Consider the following 13376-nt stretch of genomic DNA (forward strand, 5'->3'; position numbering starts at 1 on the left):
CTAAGTAATGGTAAAAGAAATTTTGAAATCGGTCCAGTAGTTTTTGAGCCTATTCAATACAAACATACAAAAATACAAAAATACAAAGGTTTCCTCTTTATAATATTAGTATAGATCAATAGACAGGGTAAATGGAGAATAAATAGCTAGTCACCGAAGTTCTAAGCAGCACTCTATCCATTGCTTTCCAAGGCCGAAACAACTAATGTCGACCAAACTTGACACAAAGATAGCTTGTAACCTAGGCACAGATATGGTACAGTACGCAACAGGTCGAGATGGCAATTGGGGTGAGGCGCCCCGCACATCCGCATAGCCCCCGCACTAACCCGGTGCGGATTACCGCGGATGACGTGCGGGAGTACGGGGCGTCCCTCGCCTTAGGCTGCTTTTCCACCAGAAATGTGCTATGCTACGTTGCTATGGTTGCGTTTAATATCCACCAACCATATACATTAGTGCAAATAGCTACTTAGCACTGGTGGAAACGGATTTAACTAAGATATGTTTTTTATATGGAAGTATGCGTGCTATGGATGCCTGCTATGGGCCGTCGCGAGTGGTGTACCTATGTGCAGGCACGGTAGGACGCGTGAGCGCCTCTCTTCTCACCGCGTCGCTCTCACAGCTTCCTTACTATCGATACATCGCATAGCTCGAGCTGCGCATCTTTCTCGCGCAGCTACTTTGCGGAGGCGCATCTTTACAGCGCATCCTCCTCACACAGCTACATAGCTTAGTATTGGTGGAAACTTTCACATATTTTCGTAGCGTAGATTTCACATCTTCGTAGCATAGCTGCATAGCACATCTCTGGTGGAAAGGCACCCTTATTCTCCGATTGCTATCTCGACCTGTCGCATGCTATGCATACAGAATAATTTTAACGTAGGGATCACATGGCATGTGACAATAGTTAGCTTTTGAATCATTTTGTACACTTTGAAGCGACTGCCAATGTTGACGAAGCGTTGGCGTAGCGCCAGTCCTTTCGAATTGGATTAAAAAATCGACACGGAGTCTAGCATAAGTCGAGCGACGGCAAATGTTGGCAGGTTTGATTCAATGTCGACGTACTTGCCTTTGTTGTTATAAAAAGAGCAATAACTGATGTCCGCGAGTTCGTAAGCTTAAATTTACGATTTAAAAAATTCCAAGGAAACTCTTTTGACCTTACTTTGCGACCTCGCCCTTATAAAACTAGTTTTATTGTAGGGACGGTCGCTTTGATAATAATTTAGCAGGGGTTTACAAGAAAAGTTCGTATGTTTCTGTGAAAAAGGTTTGACAGCGAATATAAATAGGGGCGGGTGACGGCGAGTATCAGAACAAACGTAAAAATAAGCTTCATCAAGCACAATGCTTATTAAAAAGAAATAATTTCATTTCTTTACAAAACATATTTATCTAATTTTAGTAAAAATTGTTGTTCAAGTAGGTACAAGTTATAACTGAAATTATACTTAAGTTTCAGTTTCTAATATGATGCTGTTTTTGACATATAGCGTCGAATTCAATCTCCATCTTATAGCCCACTATTTCGTATGAGAGCCTGAAATAAAGATTTTTATATTTTTAGGGTTCCATACCTCAAAAGGAAAAACGGAATCCTTATAGGATCATGTTGTTGTCTGTCTATCTGTCTGTCTGTCTGTCTGTCCGGCCGTCCGGCCGTACGTCCGTTCGTCCGTTCGTCCGTTCGTCCGTCGTGTCTGTCAAGAAAACCTATAGGGTACTTCCCGTTGACCTAATCGTGAAATTTCGCAAGTAGGTAAGTCTTATAGCACAAGTAAAGGAATGAATCCGAAAACCGTAAATTTGTGGTTCATTACAGAAATAAAAATTATATATACCAAGTGGGACATCATATGAAAGAACCTATGTATTTAAAAGAGATTTGTATTTATTTTTATGCATAATAGTTTTTGATTTATCGAGCAAAATATCGGAAAAAAGACCCGAGTACGGAACCCTAAATGCGCGAGTCTGTCTCGCATTTAGCTGGTTTTTTAATGCAATATTCGGCTGAAGGCTATCAGTTTACATATTGTGTTCAAATTTGAAGTAATTACGTTCAGTAATTCAGAAATTATAAGGCTCTGACAGACGGACAGATGGACAAGTGCAATTTCCCTCAAGTAGACTCAGAGACCTCACTTCGCTCAGTCAATTACTGCAATGGGCATTAATACGAGATATAAACAGAGAAAATAATAACTTATTAAAATAAATGTAGGTATCACACTAATATTATAAAGGCGAAAGTTTGTATGTGTGTGTGTGTGTGTGTGTGTGTGTGTGAGTGTGTGTGTATGTTTGTTACTCCTTCACGCAAAAACTACTGGACGGATTTGGTTGAAATTCGGAATGGAGATAGATAATATCCTGGATTAGCACATAGGCTACTTTTTATCCCGGAAAACCAAAGAGTTCCCACGGGATTTCGAAAAACCTAAATCCACGCGGACGAAGTCGCGGGCGTCAGCTAGTATAATCTATAGGGTAAAATTATACTCGCATAGCAGATACATTTCAATAATAAAATTAATCACAAATAAGTAGACTATGTTATGCTAATTAAATGTAAACAATTTAATGAATAACATGCAATTCGTGGCGAGCTATAAGCCTCGTCAATATGGATCGTATGGAGATAAGGTATTGGAAAATTACATTTCCTATAAAATTTCACTTTATAGGATAACAATAAATTTTATTTCCACAATATCAACTGGAAAGTATTCCAATAAAATTTTTTGTTACAATTTTAGGGTCCCGCTTCCGAAGGTGCCAAAGCGACGCTATTACAAAGCCTTCGCTGTCCGTCCGATCGTCTGTCCATCCGACCGCGGTACTGTCAGTGGAGAGCCAATATGACATGTGGGAACTACAGGAAACCAATAACACTATATTAATCAAAATCAGCTGAATATGGATGAAGCTGCAATGGATCACGCCCATCATCTAGTGAATACCTAAGAGCCGACAGTTACGGGCAGTTTAAAGCAGTCATGACTGACTGTTTCGAGTTGCGACTGCACCACAGACCACGACAGTTATGAAACTTGTAACAAAATGTCGAGGCTTCATCAACTCTGTTACTTTTTTTTTTTTTTATTCACTATAGGTAAGCGCTTGACCACAATCACACCTGATGGAAAGTGATGATGTGATCTAAGATGGGACGCGTTTACCTAGAAGGTGCCTATTCACTCTTGTTTTAAAGATACCCGGATTGTAATTGGTAGGAAACACAGATCGCGGAAGAGTATTCCAAACCTTAGCCATGCGTATGAGGAATGAAGACGCAAAACGTTTTGTGCGTGTAGATGGAATGTCGACGACATAAGGATGGAAACTCGCCCGACGTCTTGCGGTTCGGTGGTAAAATGGTGAAGGGGGGACAAGATCGAAAAGTTCCTGTGCACACTCTCCGAAATATATCCTATAAAATACCGATAAGCCGGCGACCTTACGGCGGTGATCGAGACTTTGAAGTTTCGCCAACAAAGGAGAGTCTTCTCCTATAAGTCTCCTAGCTCGACGGTCAACGGCATCCAGAGCCGCTTACACTTATATTCCTACTTACAGCAATGCGCTTAGTGCGGTTGAATCGAGCCTACCTACATAAAATACTACCTACATAAGATGCTAGGTAGGCCATGAAACGACGAGGTATCTTTAATTTCCTTGATCACCACGGGCCTAAAATATTTGAAAGACTGCATCTATTGAAGATCAAACTGAAAGTTTCCTCACTCTAGTTCACTCTGACTGCTCAGTAAGACAGCAAACTACAACTTCCTTTTTGTCATCCACGAAACCACGCTCGGGCAGTCGCATTCCAACCATTCCGAAAGTTTGTACGATTGTCAATTGTTTAAGCAGTTTACAACGAATTCTCTAACCACCGAGAGCAGTCCGTGTACGTTTTTAAAAGCTTTTTCACCCCCGACCAAAAAGAAGGGTGTTATAAGTTTGACGTGTGCATTTGTGTATCTGTCTGTGGCATCGTAGCTCCTAAACTAATGAACCAATTTTAATTTAGTTTTTTTGTTTGAAACGTGGCTTGATTGAGAGTGTTCTTAGCTATAACCCAAGAAAATCGGTTCAGCCGTTTGAAAGTTATCAGCTGTTCTAGTTTAGTACCAAAGCCTAAATAATTAATATTACGCATCTACATAGTAAATTTTTCAAAAGTCATTGTTTATCAAGGACCTCTTAGTTTGGGAGGCTGAGCTATTTATTTTAAGAATGAGTGTAACTGCTTGGCACAAAAAATATTTTTTTATTGTTTATTTGGATCGAACCCTTATGAAGTTTTATCGTTCTAAATTCCCGCGATCTCTTTACTGATAAATAATTTACAGCCATAATTTTAGACATTAACAGCACACAGGATGGAGTCGATAATTCAAAAATTAATTTTGCACGTCGTCCTAACGAGTTTTCCGCTCGCATACTGGGGCGCGAATGCTAATCACCTTCTCACTTGATGGAAAATCGTGTAATGACAATTGTTAACCCCCGACCCAAAAAGAGGGGTGTTATAAGTTTGACGTGTGTATCTGTGTATCTGTCTGTGGCATCGTAGCGCCTAAACAAATGAACCGATTTTAATTTAGTTTTTTTTTTGTTGGAAAGGTGGCTTGATAATTTATAATGACTTTGCCTAGATACATAATTATTTATTTGAAAATGATGTTTTGGAAAACTCCGTTACTAGAAGAGTGCAGGCGAGCACGTAAATATCTGATTGTAATAATTATAAAAAACGAGTTTTTTCGTCGGTTCCGTCTTTTTTTATATTATGTACCTCTTAAACATATATTTCAGAATTCCAAGTATTTTTTTACGAATTCAATATTTCACAAGAATTTGTCAATTTTGTTCAAGTGTCATATGTAGAGAGGTATCTATCTACTATTCGTACACGTGATTCCTGTTTTATTTAAACACCGAAGTCAGGGCTCAAGCTCGATTCGGTTCTATGGTACGTGACGGGATTTTAAACATTAAGTTTATTTCAATCTCGTTTTGATAAAAGTACGATTTATTTCAGGATGCATACTAAGACATTATAAAACTCCAGATAGAAAAGCTTATAAATATTGTTTTTAAAGAATTGGAGACATTCGTACGCTTGTGTGATGCTATAGACTTTAGGCCGCGATTATACTTGTAAGTTTTACTTACGTAACTAGCTTACGTGATTAACTATTACGACAAATTTACTAATGTAAACACTTGTAAGTACATTTACCTTAGTAGAGCTATCAACTTAAGCTACTTACGTGAGTAAAACTTACAGGGGTAATTGTGGTCATACAAAAAAATCTGTTTTAGAATGTACAGGTAAAGCCCCTTGTAAAGCCCTTGCATATTTGGTATGGTGGTACGAGTATATACCCCATTTGGTATGGTTATATCACTTTGAAAACTGAAACAACTTTTTTTTTTGTGATGTAACTAAACTTCACGGTTTTCGGATTTTTCCCTTTATATGTGCTATAAGACCTACCTACTTGTCAAATTTCATTTGACAGACGGACAAACAGACAGACAGAGAGACAACAAAGGGATCCTATAAGGGTGCCGTTTTACCTTTTGAGGTACGGATACCTAAAAAGTAATGGGTTCTTCCAGTTTTTGATTTTTATCTAGCAGACGTATAAAATTATACTTAATTAAAAGTAATCTATTATAAAAAATTCAAAAACCCAAACTCATGGATGTAGAAAGTAATAATTCTCAAATTACTACCTAATTCCAACTAATACTACCAAATATCTTGGATGAATAAATACCCAAATATTTGACAAATATCGATTCGAAGAATCTTACCGAGAGCTCACTCACTCTAGTTCACTGTGTACCGAGTGTGTATGAAATATCTGACAGATTGGGCAATTGTATAAATTGGATCTATTAGACTCCTATCAATTTCTGGTATCATTGACAGCGCTGCAATATTGCCAGGGGTGGTTTCGACATCAATGTTTCCGACGTTTTCAGTTGAACGGCAAAACATCGCTTTGACGGGATGATTTTAATGTCATGTTTGAATTGGTAGGTATTTTCGAACGTCTGTGAGTCAATGACCATCTTAAAAAAAATTTAAATTTAGGTGATGCCCGCGAGTTTTTCTCAATCCACAAAGGATTTAGGTTTTTAAAAATATCTACTGTGGATTTTTTTTTGATTTGCTGGGTTAAAACACGTCACGGGTTTGACGGGTCCCCAATCTCTTATTGTCGACATCTAGGTTTCGAAGATTCTACATCGAAGCCATCTGGAGTCTTTCAGGGGCTTTAATAGAACACTAATAAAATTAACATAGATAAAAATATAATAATAGGGATATTTTGAACATTTTATAGTATACTAGTCTTTGTCGTTCACTTATTAACATTTTTTTAAAATTTTAAACTGTAATTTGACGTGATTTCTAATACTATTCCGAAGAAAATAGAAAAAAATTACACTTTATACTTGCACGTAAGATTTTTGTACACGTTTGTTAGGTGTTATCTGCCAAAGCCACCATGATCCAAAATTCATAGTCGCTAATCATTCTTCTCTGTGTTGGCGATAATACGCAGAGAAACTTTCAGCTTTTATAAAATGACGAAGGCATGGCCCTCGTGGGCTCTCTTTCTATTATAGCCATATTGCAGTCGCGTTCATTTTTCTGGCTTAAAAAGAAAATGAAGTTTGTACTTCCGGTTGAATTCTTGATAATATTTAAAAAGTGATGAATGGCTAAAAAGGCTTTTAATGTTTGTTTTGATAAAAATATAATTGATGTTAGTTATTTGTTGAGAACATTTTTTATAAAGAAGAATAAAATTACTAGGTATAGGTGTGTGGTCTCAAAATTTGTTGTACTACATACATCGTTGTTATAAATCTCGTGTCTGACAAAATAATGACGAAAAATTACAAAATAAAAAACGTTCATTTTTAAATATTTACATAGAAAACTATTAATGAATATTTGATTATATTGAGATATCAACAAAGGCTTTTTGTACCACAAACAAACCATGCGTGGACACAAATATTTGTTCACATTGTTGAATTTCATGCATCAACCGAAATTCGAAAATGCTTACTAAATACGAGTTCACATTGGTTTTCACTCATTTTTATTTATCCTTTGTTCCTATTTCCGTTTGCCATTTCGTTTAATTTCAGCTCAGTGAATGTTTACTAACGCAATTTATAAAAAAAATGAGTTTAGGTAACAATGTTGTCTTTCTGTGCTAAAACTACTTTAAACTTTAACATTTAAATTGCACTATGGATTTATTTAGTTTTATAAAAAATAAAATCTACCAGAATCTAAAACAGGAACACGTAAAATCAAGAACGATCTATCAACATTAATTAATGACTTTAATCAACACGCGTTTGTTCATACAGTAAAACAGTAGTTTCAATTTTATCAGGGTTAAGGGTTCCCTTTTTCAAATCGAATGATGTTCGACGCTGAAATTAATAAACTGAACGAATCTTTCTTGGATTTTAATATGCGAACTGGATTAAGTATAGCTACAGATACAGTTTCACTGATAAAGTTTGTGCGCAAGCCGCGGGTTGCAGGGGGGTGACAGTCGATGTAACGCGACCCCGAGGCGGATAGGACGGAGTCGAGTAGACTGTGATTCTGAACGAAGGACACGAAGCGGAGTGTAGCGGGACTTTGTGGCGCAACGGGTAGGGTAGACAAAGACTAATCGGAACACGACTCAATCCAGCTCTAGTCTGCTCAGTTCAGCTCAGCTCCCTGCTCCGCTTCATGGAGACGCTAGCCATTTTTCACTGCTCTTCTCCACTTCACTTAGCCCAGCTGCGTGTCAGTGGAAACGCATCCTTAACTGTCAGAAAAATTAATACCTCTCAATGCAATTTGTTCAATTATATCTGAATGTGCCATTAGTGTGTCGTACCACGCAGAATTACCAACTTGTCAAGCTTGTTCACTAAACTCTACATTGAGGATTTACTATTTTTCAAGATATGCATTCCCAGGCTTTACTAATGAGCTTGAACGCCACAAAAATCAATAATATAACTTTTAAAGCTTATTTAAAGAAACGGCAACAGTAAAAAAATTGTAATTGAAATCAGACAAAGAAAATAGGTACAACCGGCTTGAGAGAAAATTTTGAGAAGTTGTTTGATAAAAGTCGAAAGTTTGTTAGGTATTCTACGTCTTTTGCGTTATCTATTCCATCGGCACGAATCTGCCAGCGGGCAGTAAACCGTAGGCTCAGCCTCACCAACGTTCACAGAATTCAAGCATTTTAACACTTCTGGGTTAAAGTAAAATCGACCTTAACGACCTTGCTTAAAATTCAAGTTTATCTATAAATCTACAATCACTGCTCAAAGCGCCAGTCTAAATTAAAATAAGTGGAACTTAATTTTTAATATAAAAGATCTTTAGGTGTGAACTAAACCCGGACATACTCCGGAAAAAACGTGAGTTTAGAAGTTATACATTTATAATATTTATAATAAGTCATATTTAAGATCTTTTAGGACTATTTTACTCCAACGTTATTGTTTTTAGACTTTGAAATTCTGCCATTGTTGGTAAAATTGTGATTTTACTTAGTCGGTAAAGAAGCGTAACAGCAAAGGGCATAAAATGTTCAAATCCTTCCTTTCGGACCTTAGAAAATACCATAAATAAATAATTAATAGAGTGTAGAAAGACGTTTAAGTTTTGTAGAATAAATAACAGAAAAGAAGTAGAAATGTTACGTGTTATCGAAAATGAAAACTTAAAATAATGATTGAAGACGATACTGAGGTTACATTTGTAGTGCGCTATCTTTTCTTTTCTCTTGTGTTTAATATCTTCTGTCTTCCTTATTAGCGAGCATGAATTTTACACGCCATTGAAAAGAAACGTACGGTATGATGTCATTGATATACAAGTGTAAATTAAAAATTTTCAACACCCCCGACAAATCATTTTCAAATAAATAATTATGTATATCTAGGCAACGTCCATCTTGACAACTTGACATTTGTCAATTGACACTTGAATATTATGAACCTAAGGGTTATCTAACCTTCTTTTCTACAAGAAAACTAGAAAATAGCTGATAACTTTTAAACGGCTGAACCAATTTTTTTGGATTATAGCTAAGAACACTCTCGATCAAGCCACCATTTAAACAAAAAAAACTAAATTAAAATCGGTTCATTCGTTTAGGCGCTACGATGCCACAGACAGATACACAGATACACAGATACACACGTCAAACTTATAACACCCCTCTTTTTGGGTCGGGGGTTAAAAAGGATAATATATAAACAATGAATATCTACGAGTGCCGCGAGTGGTATACCAACACAAATTCTGTCACACCGCATCCGGATTACAGTAGTAGGTACTTGCTGTTAACCGCGGCTTTGTGAGAGGAAATTGAATTTTCATTTGATTTAGTCGAAAATCAATGTTTATTTAGGTATATTAACCAACAAATTATTTATTTATCCCGTATCGTAAGTACCAACCTATACACTCAGTCATTTTTAACCGACTTCAAAAAAAGGAGGAAGTTCTCAATTCGTCGGAATCTTTTTTTTTACTAAGCCACTTCTGACAATTAATGTCAGAAGTAGCCCTTTGTAACCTATTATCTCCTAAAGCCCAAACTTCACAGTCACTGATCGTTCCTCCCTGTGTCTGAAGATAAATATTTACGGAAATTTTCAGCTTTTATAAAATAACGAAGGTTTGGCCCTCGCGGGATCCTAATCCATAATTAATGCGACGTTCGTGTGGCTGCTTTGCTGCCGAGTGCCGTGTGATGTAAATGTCAACACGAATAATATGTCAAAATTCAACAGGGAAAAATGTAGCGCAGTTTCATGAGCGAAGAAATTAGTGCGAAATTCTTCGAAGAACGATTCACTTGCTAGAACGGCTAAAGAGAATTCCCACGCACAATTTTCCGCTACTTTTGACTCTGGCCTAATAGGAAACAGTAACTTGAGATACAAAAATTATTGTATATAGAACGCAATGGAAATTGATTTGGCCAAATCGATTGCATTGAACTTGGACACATTAATTATGTTCATGATGTCGACAAAGATAATGTCACTGCTAACCATAGACCTACGATTTTTCGCTAAAATTTATGCTGCTAACTTTTGCGGCTTAGGCAGCTTTTACTCTTTTTAATTTTTTAGTTTTTTTTTTCAAAATATGAATAAATATGAAGAAAATGTAGTGGACCCATCACACCTTAGATTAAGGTCTATAATATGCTCGTAGCGTAGGTATATGATACTCAATATACCTATGCTACAAATGATGACACGTCATGGCAACGCTGAAGTGGTGCATAATTACTTTGTTTATGGGAAACTTTGTGGGTTTCTTTGTTTCATCACAAATTTTAAATGCCTAAACAGATTTTGATGTTCATCATCATAGTGTGACATTGGCTATAATGAAAAAAAAACATAATGGCAACGCAGTCATGTTCTAATTTTTTTTTTATTTGTGGGTAAGTAAAGGGTTACAGACATAATACATATAGCTAGTTAGACACACTTTCGCATGATACAGTTTAGTATGGATTACTAAGATGAATTTGTTGAACACAATTGGCTGTTAAGGGAAGGCCTGTCCTATATAAAACGATCGCGTTGGTTATGGCAGAAACTTTAAAGTCGTTCAGGCTCTTAAAGTTTAGGTAAGCACCAATTTGTAGCGACACTGCTAATGCCTTTTAAGCTGCTAGTTTGATAACGGGGTTGCACTATCGTAGAACTACAAAGTGCATTAACAGGGCTCTCTCCGTCACTCGCTTCATACAATCGTAGTTCCAATTTCATTTGAATATTAAGCAACCAAAGTCCATGAAATTTTGCAGACATATTCTAGAAATTAATATCTGTGTCTGTGGTGTTTTAGATTTTTCTAAAAATATGTAGTTTTAAAATTACAGGGGCTCAAAGATTTTGTTGCTGTAAATTTTTAAGACCGCGTAACTTTGAAACCGAATATTTTAACAGAAATGTGGAAAACCACAGACATAGATATTAGTTTCTAGATTATGTCTGCAAAATTTTATGGACTTTGGTTGCTTAATATTCAAATGAAATTGGAACTACGTTTGTATGAAGCGAGTGACGGAGAGACCCCTCTTAATGTTCCCGTTATGCTATAGAGAAGCTTTTATCGCTTGTCAGAATGACGTGACTACATAATATAGAGGTCACCTTTTAGAGGGATACCATAAAACCATACATGCACGCGGACGAAAAATAATAAGCATTTATTGTCATAATTATTTTGAATTTTTTTATTTCACAATTTTTAGTGGCCCCACTGTACTATATTATGCTATGCCCAGTTAAAACCCTACTGTTTACTAAGCTATTATAATGATCGCGATCAATTTACAGTTATCCATTGAGGAGTTCTGTTCTCCATCTCCGAAGATATTCATCAGATCTTCATCAAATTTATATGAGACCACCTGCGAAGTATTTCCTTTCAAACAAAAAAAAATCCAAATCGGTCCAGGCGTCTTAGAGTAATCGGGTAACATAGGTACATTAAAAAATTAAAAAATAAAAAAAGATTCCGACGAATTGAGAACCTCCTCCTTTTTTCAAAATTGGTTAAAAATACTTAATATTTGTGACTGATTTGACTAAAATGTAGGAAATGTAAATCTTCGTTTTAAAAAATTCAACAGAAATATGCTAAACTAATAATGATAATGCTTTACAACATTTTTAGGTGTCTTGCTTCGTCATGTTAGGGTAATTTTTTAAAACGTTACTCTTTGTGTCGGGAAATTGAAGAATCAATGCGACTTCTTCACTTTTTAGTAGCTACCCGCTTTCCATTATTATCAGCAGGCTCTTGTCATTGTACTTTTTGAAAAGTATGTATGAAAGTAAAGCAAATGATGCTAAATTCGACTGTTCTATAATATGAATATCAGAGTGTTTCAATATCCACCCACCTCCACCACCATTTAATATCATCAAAAACACACATGTTAGTAAAATTTCAACTCTGTGGAACAATGGAAGTAGCTAAAAATTCAGTTAATAAAGTTACGAACAAAATGAAAGTAATAATAACAGAATAAAAGCTTATAAAAAAGGATAAGTTAATGTTAAACTGATACAGCAACGATTAGGTTCGGTCTCTTAAGAATTTACTAAGATTTTTTTTTAAATTATATAGACTAGCGCTTGGCTGCAATCAGACCTGCTAGCAAGTGATGATGCAGCCTAAGATGGAGCGCGCTTGCCTAGAAGTTGCCTATTCACTCTTGACTAGAAGGTGCCCATAATATAGGTGGAAGGGAAAACTGACGCCGGAAGGGCGTTCCATATCCTAGCAGTTCGAATATATATATATATATATACGATTAATATTAAATTAAATTAGAAATATCTATACCTACTAACTTAGGTACCTAATAGATGCCAAACTTGGAACAACCAATCTTCGAATCTCATTTCCCCAAGGCCCAAATTATTGGCACTTTTAATGAGACATTTAAAATTTCAGGATTTTGTAGACCATGGTAACAGTTAATATTACCGTGCTACGACCAAAATTATAGTCAGTCTAAGCTGACTTTACGGTTACGACATTTTAGAAGAGATTTGTTTCTCGCGAGTACCTACTGGTTTTTGTGAGAGATACTAATAAACAAAAAATTTAAAGGCAACTTATGTATATATATATACTATTTGTATAATATGTGAATTACGACGGGTCTTTGCAGTTAAAATGCATAGTAACATTTGCAAAACATAAATTGTATTTACATTGGATTGCTTTGAATTTGATGGACTGTAAATACTACAAAGCTATACAAAATCTATTACTATTCAATAAATACAATCCTTACAAATGTTCCATTCCGAACGATGGAGGCATGAATAAAATAGCAAAATACAGCAGGCCGCTACGCTATCCCTACCCGCAAACTCAATATATTCAATATGCAATCGGACAGACTGGTATGAAACTCCCCGGATTGTATCGAACGGTTTCAATTTAATTTAGAGACTTGTAGTGTTATTTAGAGATAGGCTATGTAGTTTGAGAAGGAAAATCAGTTTCCATTTATACTACCAAGTACCAATCAGTAGTAATCATCGTGAATTCATTGTTATAATGTTTTCACATAAATTGGTCCAGAATTTCCGAAAAAAATACATTTAGGCAATTAAATTAAAATAAACGTTCCATACTATACCTAATAACTAGACTATTCTCGTGAGCTTATTTTAATAGACATGATAGGTATAATCAAAATATACTCTCTATTCCAGCCTGATTCCCAGCTGGAAACGCTGAATTGTACTTGATG

The 13376-nt window shown here is 36.0% G+C and overlaps 1 long non-coding RNA gene across 1 annotated transcript; it reads right to left on the minus strand.

Moving 5' to 3' along the window:
• Nucleotides 1–2012: 2012 nt before the first annotated feature.
• LOC123880095 lies at nt 2013–12877 on the minus strand. Its single transcript, XR_006799161.1, has 3 exons — nt 12867–12877; nt 7826–7829; nt 2013–2173 (listed from the first exon to the last, which is right to left on the minus strand). It is a non-coding gene; the product is annotated as an uncharacterized LOC123880095 (long non-coding RNA).
• Nucleotides 12878–13376: the final 499 nt, after the last annotated feature.

Source organism: Maniola jurtina, chromosome Z, assembly GCF_905333055.1.
Source record: "Maniola jurtina chromosome Z, ilManJurt1.1, whole genome shotgun sequence".
In the NCBI taxonomy this organism is placed as follows: Eukaryota; Metazoa; Arthropoda; class Insecta; order Lepidoptera; family Nymphalidae; genus Maniola; species Maniola jurtina.